General features: G+C 41.5%; 1 long non-coding RNA gene across 1 annotated transcript; it reads right to left on the reverse strand.

The window, feature by feature from the left end:
• Positions 1–4,739: 4,739 nt before the first annotated feature.
• LOC147972417 (uncharacterized) lies at positions 4,740–6,859 on the reverse strand. The gene is made up of 4 exons (XR_015603413.1): positions 6,571–6,859; positions 6,329–6,387; positions 5,702–5,793; positions 4,740–4,928 (listed from the first exon to the last, which is right to left on the reverse strand). It is a non-coding gene; the product is annotated as an uncharacterized LOC147972417 (long non-coding RNA).
• Between the last annotated feature and the right edge of the window lie 915 nt (positions 6,860–7,774).

Genomic DNA, 7,774 nt, shown 5'->3' on the forward strand with positions numbered 1-7,774 from the left:
CTGTGTCACCTGCTACTGCTATTATTAATAGGATTTTTTTTCCTCTTCATACTAGTAGAGTACAAGGTTTATACTGTACATGAAATTAGTAAAGCATGTCCTAATAATTCTCTGTTTAGCGTACAATTATTGTCACCGGAGTACTAATAAAACTATATGCTTTGATCAACTTATCAAAGCGTATATTCCAACTCCGAGATGCTTACACCAGTCCATAGATGGATCGCTGGAGCTTGACAAAACCTTCTGGTTGCATCATATACAACTCTTCTTTAATAAACCCATTAAGGAATGCAGTTTTGTTTATCCATTTGCCAAATTTCATAAAATGCGGCAATTGCTAACATGATTCGGATAGACTTAAGCATAGATACGAGTGAGAAACTCTCATCGTAGTCAGCACCTTGAACTTGTCGAAAACCTTTTTTTGCGACAATTCTAGCTTTGTAGGTAGTAACACTACTATCAGCATCCGTCTTCCTCTTGAAGATCCATTTAATCTCAATGGCTTGCTGATCAATGGGCAAGTCAATCAAAGTCCATACTTTGTTCTCATACATGGATCTCATCTCAGATTTCATGGCCTCAAGCCATTTTGCGGAATCTGGGATCATCATCGCTTCCTCATAGTTCATAGGCTTGTCATGGTCAAGTAACATGACCTCCAGAACAGGTTTACCGTACCACTCTGGTGCGGATCTTACTCTGGTTTACCTACGAGGTTCGGTAGTAACTTGATCTGAAGTTACATGATCATCATCATTAGCTTCCTCACTAATTGGTGTAGTAGTCACAGGAACAGATTTCTGTGATGAACTACTTCCCAATAAGGGAGCAGGTACAATTACCTCATCAAGTTCTACTTTCCTCCCACTCACTTCTTTCGAGAGAAACTCCTTCTCTAGAAAGGATCCATTCTCAGCAATGAATATCTTGCCTTCGGATGTGTGATAGAAGGTGTAACCAACATTTTCTTTTGGGTATCCTATGAAGATGCACTTCTCCGATTTGGGTTTGAGCTTATCAGGTTGAAACTTTTTCACATAAGCATTGCAACCTCAAACTTTAAGAAACGACAGCTTAGGTTTCTTGCCAAACCATAGTTCATACGGTGTCGTCTCAACGGATTTAGATGGTGCCCTATTTAATGTGAATGTAGTTGTCTCTAATGCATAACCCCAAAACGATAATGGTAAATCGGTAAGAGACATCATAGATCGCACCATATCTAATAAAGTACGGTTACGACGTTCGGACACACCATTACACTGTGGTGTTCCAGGTGGCGTGAGTAGTGAAACTATTTCACATTGTTTTAATTGAAGGCCAAACTCGTAACTCAAATATTTTACTTCTGCGATCATATCGTAGAAACTTTTATTTTTGTTACGATGATTCTTCACTTCACTCTGAAATTCTTTGAAATTTTCAAATGTTTCAGACTTGTGTTTCATCAAGTAGATATACTCATATCTGCTCAGATCATCTATGAAGATCAGAAAATAATGATACTTGCCGCAAGCCTCAATATTCATCGGACCACATACATCAGTATGTATGATTTCCAACCAATCTGTTGCTTGCTCCATTGTTCCGGAGAATGGAGTCTTAGTCATCTTGCCCATGAGGCATGGTTCGCAAGCATCAACTGATTCATAATCAAGTGATTCCAAAAGCCCATCAGCATGGATTTTCTTCATGCACTTTACACCAATATGACCTAACCGGCAGTGCCACAAATAAGTTGCACTCTCATTATTAACTTTGCATCTTTTGGCTTCAATATTATAAAAATGTGTATCACCACGATCGAGATCCAACAAACCATTTTCATTGGGTGTATGACCATAGAAGGTTTTATTCATGTAAACAGAACAACAATTATTCTCTAACTTACATGAATAACCATATTGCAATAAACATGATCCAATCATATTCATGCTCAACGCAAACACTAAATAACATTTATTTTAGGTTTAAGACTAATCCCGAAAGTATAGGGAGTGTGCGATGATGATCATATCAATCTTGGAACCATTTCCAATACACATCGTCACTTCACCCTTAACTAGTCTCTGTTCATTCTGCAACTCCCGTTTCGAGTTACTATTCTTAGCAACTGAATTAGTATCAAATACTGAGGGGTTGCTATAAACACTAGTAAAGTACACATCAATAACATGTATATCAAATATACATATGTTCACTTTGCCATCCTTCTTATCGCCAATTATTTGGGGTAGTTCCGCTTCCAGTGACCAGTCCCTTTGCAGTAGAAGCACTCAGTCTCAGGCTTAGGTCTATACTTGGGCTTCTTCACTTGAGCAGCAACTCGCTTGCCGTTCTTCTTGAAGTTCCCCTTCTTCCCTTTGCCGTTTTCTTGAAACTAGTGGTCTTGTCAACCATCAACACTTGATGTTTTCCTTGATTTCTACCTTCGTCGATTTCAGCATCACGAAGAGCTTGGGAATTGTTCCGTCATCCCTTGCATATTATAGTTCATCACTAAGTTCTACTAACTTGGTGATGGTGACTAGAGAATTCTGCCAATCACTATTTTATCTGGAAGATTAACTCCCACTTGATTCAAGCGATTGTAGTACCCAGACAATCTAAGCACATGCTCACTACTTGAGCTATTCTCCTTCATCTTTTAGCTATAGAACTTGTTGGAGACTTCATATCTCTCAACTCGGGTATTTTACTTGAAATATTAACTTCAACTCCTGGAACATCTCATATGATCCATGACGTTCAAAACGTCTTTGAAGTCCCGATTCTAAGCTGTTAAGCATGGTGCACTAAACTATCAAGTAGTCATCATATTGAGCTAGCCAAACGTTCATAACGTCTGTATCTGCTCCTGCAATAGGTCTGTCACCTAGCGGTGCATCAAGGACATAATTCTTCTGTGCAGCAATGAGGATAAACCTCAGATCACGGATCCAATCCGTATCATTGCTACTAATATCTTTCAACTTAGTTTTCTCTAGGAACATATCAAAAAATTGGGAGCAACATCGCGAGCTATTGATCTACAACATAGATATGCTAATACTACCAGGACTAAGTTCATGATAAATTAAAGTTCAATTAATCATATTACTTAAGAACTCCCACTTAGACAGACATCCCTCTAATCTTCTAAATGATCACGTGATCCATATCAACTAAACCATGTCCGATCATCACGTGAGATGGAGTAGTTTCAATGGTGAACATCACTATGTTGATCATATCTACTATATGATTCACGCTCGACCTTTCGGTCTCCGTGTTCCGAGGCCATATCTGTTATATGCTAGGCTCGTCAAGTTTAACCTGAGTATTCCGCGTGTGCAACTGTTTTGCACCCGCTGTATTTGAACGTAGAGCCTATCACACCCGATCATCACTTGGTGTCTCAGCACGAAGAACTTTCGCAACGGTGCATACTCAGGGAGAACACTTGTACCTTGATAATTAGTGAGAGATCATCTTATAAAGCTACCGTCGAACTAAGCAAAATAAGATGTATAAAAGATAAACATCACAGGCAATCAAAATATGTGACATGATATGGCCATCATCATCTTGTGCCTTTGATCTCCATCTCCAAAGTATCGTCATGATCTCCATCGTCACCGGCATGACACCATGATCTCCATCATCTTGATCTATATCAATGTGTCGTCACATGGTTGTCTCGCCAACAATTGCTCTTGCAACTATTGCTATCGTATAGTGATAAAGTAAAGAAATTATTTGGTGCTTGCATCTTATGCAATAGAGAGATAACCATAAGGCTTTTGCCTGTTGCCGATAACTTCAACAAAACATGATCAAGTCATACAACAACTTATATCTCATCATGTCTTGACCATATCACATCACAACATGCCCTGCAAAAACAAGTTAGACGTCCTCTACTTTGTTGTTGCAAGTTTTACGTGCCTGCTACGGGCTGAGTAAGAATCGTTCTTACCTACGCATCAAAACCACAACGATAGTTTGTCAAGTTGGTGCTGTTTTAACCTTCACAAGGACCGGGCGTAGCCACACTCGGTTCAACTAAAGTTGGAGAAACTGACACCCGCTAGTCACCTGTGTGCATAGCACGGCGGTAAAACCAGTCTCGCGTAAGCGTACGCGTAATGTCGGTTCGGGCCGCTTCATCCAACCACCGAACTAAAGTGTGACATGCTGGTAAGCAGTATGAATTATATCGCCCACAACTCACTTGTGTTCTATCACTACAAGAAATCTGTTAATACATGACAGTTTCAGTCCGTCATAGAATAGTGAAAAACTATCATGGATGGGGGTCCATGACGGATTTCCAATCCGTCATGTATATCGCGTCATAATTTGACACCATGCCCTCCATGACGGATTTTTTGACCGTCATCGATTTGTCGTAGACCCGTCCGGCCCTAATCAGGCCCAGACCTTTATGACAGACCTATCTGTCATGGATGTACATGACGTGGCAGCTGATGTGGCATCATGGTTGATCTGACTTGGCAGCCCAACAATACAGCCCATTTACCTTTCTACAAATATTTAGGCCCATATAGTCCATTGTTTATTAGGCTTTCACCCATATTTTTTAATATTTTAGTATTCTTTCTAGTTTTTCTTTTGTACACATTAATTATACTACCACGTTCTAAATTATTATTGACCTTGGCCTGTTCCAACCCATCTTTGACCCAGAATGCCAAATATTTGATCCACATGAAAGAAGTAAAGAATCTCTATTTAGCCAAAAACAATACCGTAGTGCACAACTATAAAATTCTGATCACAAAAACATAGTAAATTACAACTCAGTCACACTGGACATTTAGATACATATGTATCGTGTTCCCAGTAGTATCATCGTTCCTATCCAAGTGGAGTAACCCTTCCAAACCAAACCCAAGTGTCTTCCGCTCTATCTCAATTACCTGCAAAAGAAAAAAAAGTGTGAGAACTATCTACATCAGGAATAAATTATGGGAAAGATTCATACGAACCTTTATTTAAAATGACACAAATTAATTCACCCAAAAAAAATGACAAGTACAAGGAACATTATACAGCAACAACGCATTTTTCAGTCAACATGCACATTTTAGCAGCCGGCAGAAAAGGGTTTGGCATGAAGAAAGAATACATAGGCACGTCTTAGTATGACACAAAAATAAATCAAATATAAATATTAATACTGAGATGGTTGCTGGAACATCTACCCTGGAAAATTAGAGCATCAATCAGTTACTATATGTGGCTGGAACAAATGTTTACTAAGATCGTTGAAATAAATGTCCTATTGAAACAAACAACATTGAGATGAAAGTTGGCCACCAAAACCAGCAAGAGCGTCCATAGATTGCAGTTACATGTTCATTTCTATATGTACATTGCACTGCATGATACTAACCAAACTTAACAAAATCTTCCACCTCTTTGTAAGCCATGCAAAATTCTACTCTTAAGTCGAACAAGTTACAGAAACAAGCCACTAGTTGAATTCGACAGGTAAACACTCTGGCAACAATTAGTAATACCAATGTTTGATGCTAGAAAATAATAACTCCTGAAACCACAATTTTTTCAGGTGATCATGTCCCAAGAACTAATTTATTTTTCTCACTAGAATATTATACTCGACATTTAGCCTACTTCTCAAACATATAGATAGATGTTCAAAGAAGAAAGAATGGGGGTCAGTTTTCACCTAGGTATTTTACTGGACGTGATGTGAAGAGCTGGAGCATGGGGTGGGCTGCTGCGCATCATCTCATGGATATGTCCTCGCAGTCCATGTCCCTGCAACAGGCAGAACACAATCAAACAATTCATTGTCCAGCAAACAAGAAGAGAATTGAGTAAATCAATGATGTTGCCCCATACGAGTCCATACAAATCAAAGATTAGTGCAGCAATTGCCAAAATAGAGGCATGTTTCTAGGCTAATTGGTGTCTCACACCAACAATTTCAATTTCCAATAGTCCAGGTCAAAAATTTCCACTGGTCAAGGGTGTAACTTGTGGTGTCAAACCAAAGGTTCAGAGAACCAGAGAGGAAATTAACATAGTTTTAACCAGCAGTAATTTACCCCCTAGTAGGCATGTAACAATTTTAGTTTGAAGTGAATCCACCTCCAAAGCCATAGTTTTGGTCGAAACTGAAACAGAACTAGCTAAATTGGCATGAAACTAAAACAATAGCCTTTTTTTCCTGTGAACCATCTATCCATATTTACCAAAATCTTATAATCCATATTAACCAAAATCGTATCATTCATATGAGCAGCAAAAACAATAGAGCAACTAGAAGAAGTGCAAAACAAAGGAAGGGGACCTTGAGCGTCAGATCTGCAACAGCATCTTCCCAAGCAGTCCTCTACACATTCCTTCTCCCTACAAGGAAGCAAGTCCAGAGATTAGAAGGAGGGAGAAGGAGAGAGGAGAAGAAGATCCTCACTCGTCACTAGCCACCGGCGCCCGAGCCGACCCCGAAACCATAGCGACCGGAGTGGGCTGCGGGTGGAAGCGAGCGGTGAATCCAGCCATAAAAGTAGTCAGAGGGAGCGAGAAAACTACCTTTGCGCCGACCAAGGCGGCAACACCCAGACGTGGCCGGAGAAGAAGCTACTCTCCCGTTACTCGTTCGTGGATCTAGGACCAACTTCACAGCGAGATCCTACTGGATCTTGGTTGCGAGGCGAGGAGAGGGGGAGAGGGTGTAATGGTGGCGGAGAGGGTCACGGAGGTGGGAGGTCTCCGGCAGTGGAGAGGGGGAGGAGGTCGCCGGTAGGGGAGAGGGGGAGGAGGCCGCCGGCAGGGGAGAGGGAGAGGAGGTCGCTGGCAGGGGGAGAGGGGTGTCGGTGGATGGGGTTGGTGGAAGAAAGAATAGAAGAGGGGCGGTGAATCAGGCGTTTGATGTTGGTGGATCGGACGGTCGCGGCTCTCGATCCGTGGGATGGTTGACCAACCAATCAGAACGCGAGTTTTGCCCCGTCCAGGATTGATGGAAGCAGGACACATCAGCCGGAGTCATTCGTGACGGTCCAGATGGAAGTACCACACACCACTTACTCATATCCACGATGGTTTCCATGACGGTCCACATGTCTGTCATAATGAGACTACCATTTTGAGGGGCCATTTGCATCCCCGCTTACTTGTGACAGTTTGCGTGACGGATAAGAGAAATCCTCATCGATGTCGCTCTATGTGTGACGGATTTCGAGAACGTCATCAGGAATCCATCATGAATTAACAGGTTTCTTGTAGTGTACTCGTGCATATTACATCAACGCATAAAACCTGGCTCGAATGCCACTGTTGGGGAACGTAGCAATTTCAAAATTTTCCTACGCACATGCAAGATCATGGTGATGCACAGCAACGAGAGGGGAGAGTGTGTCCACGTACCCTCGTAGACCGAAAGCGGAAGTGTTAGCACAACGCGGTTGATGTACTCGTACGTCTTCACGATCCGATCGATCAAGTATCGAACGCACGACACCTCCGAGTTCTGCACATGATAGAGGCGAGGGTGTCCCGATCTTTCGATGAGATGATAACTATCGATTTGGTGGAGACGACTTTGACGATCCGACTACAAACGTGCACGACGTTGCGCCTTAGCAATCGCTAAACCAATCTCCTGAGGTTACTGACGATGCCGGAAGCACGGTCAGCCTGACCACGAAGGTCTATTCCTGCAAGCAATCGAAGAACGAGCAAGAATATGATAAAGCAATCTGAATATTGCAAATATATATGAGGTATTGATAATGGT

Source organism: Triticum urartu, chromosome 5A, assembly GCF_056163025.1.
Source record: "Triticum urartu cultivar PI428250 chromosome 5A, HENAU_Tu73, whole genome shotgun sequence".
Taxonomy (NCBI): Eukaryota; Viridiplantae; Streptophyta; class Magnoliopsida; order Poales; family Poaceae; genus Triticum; species Triticum urartu.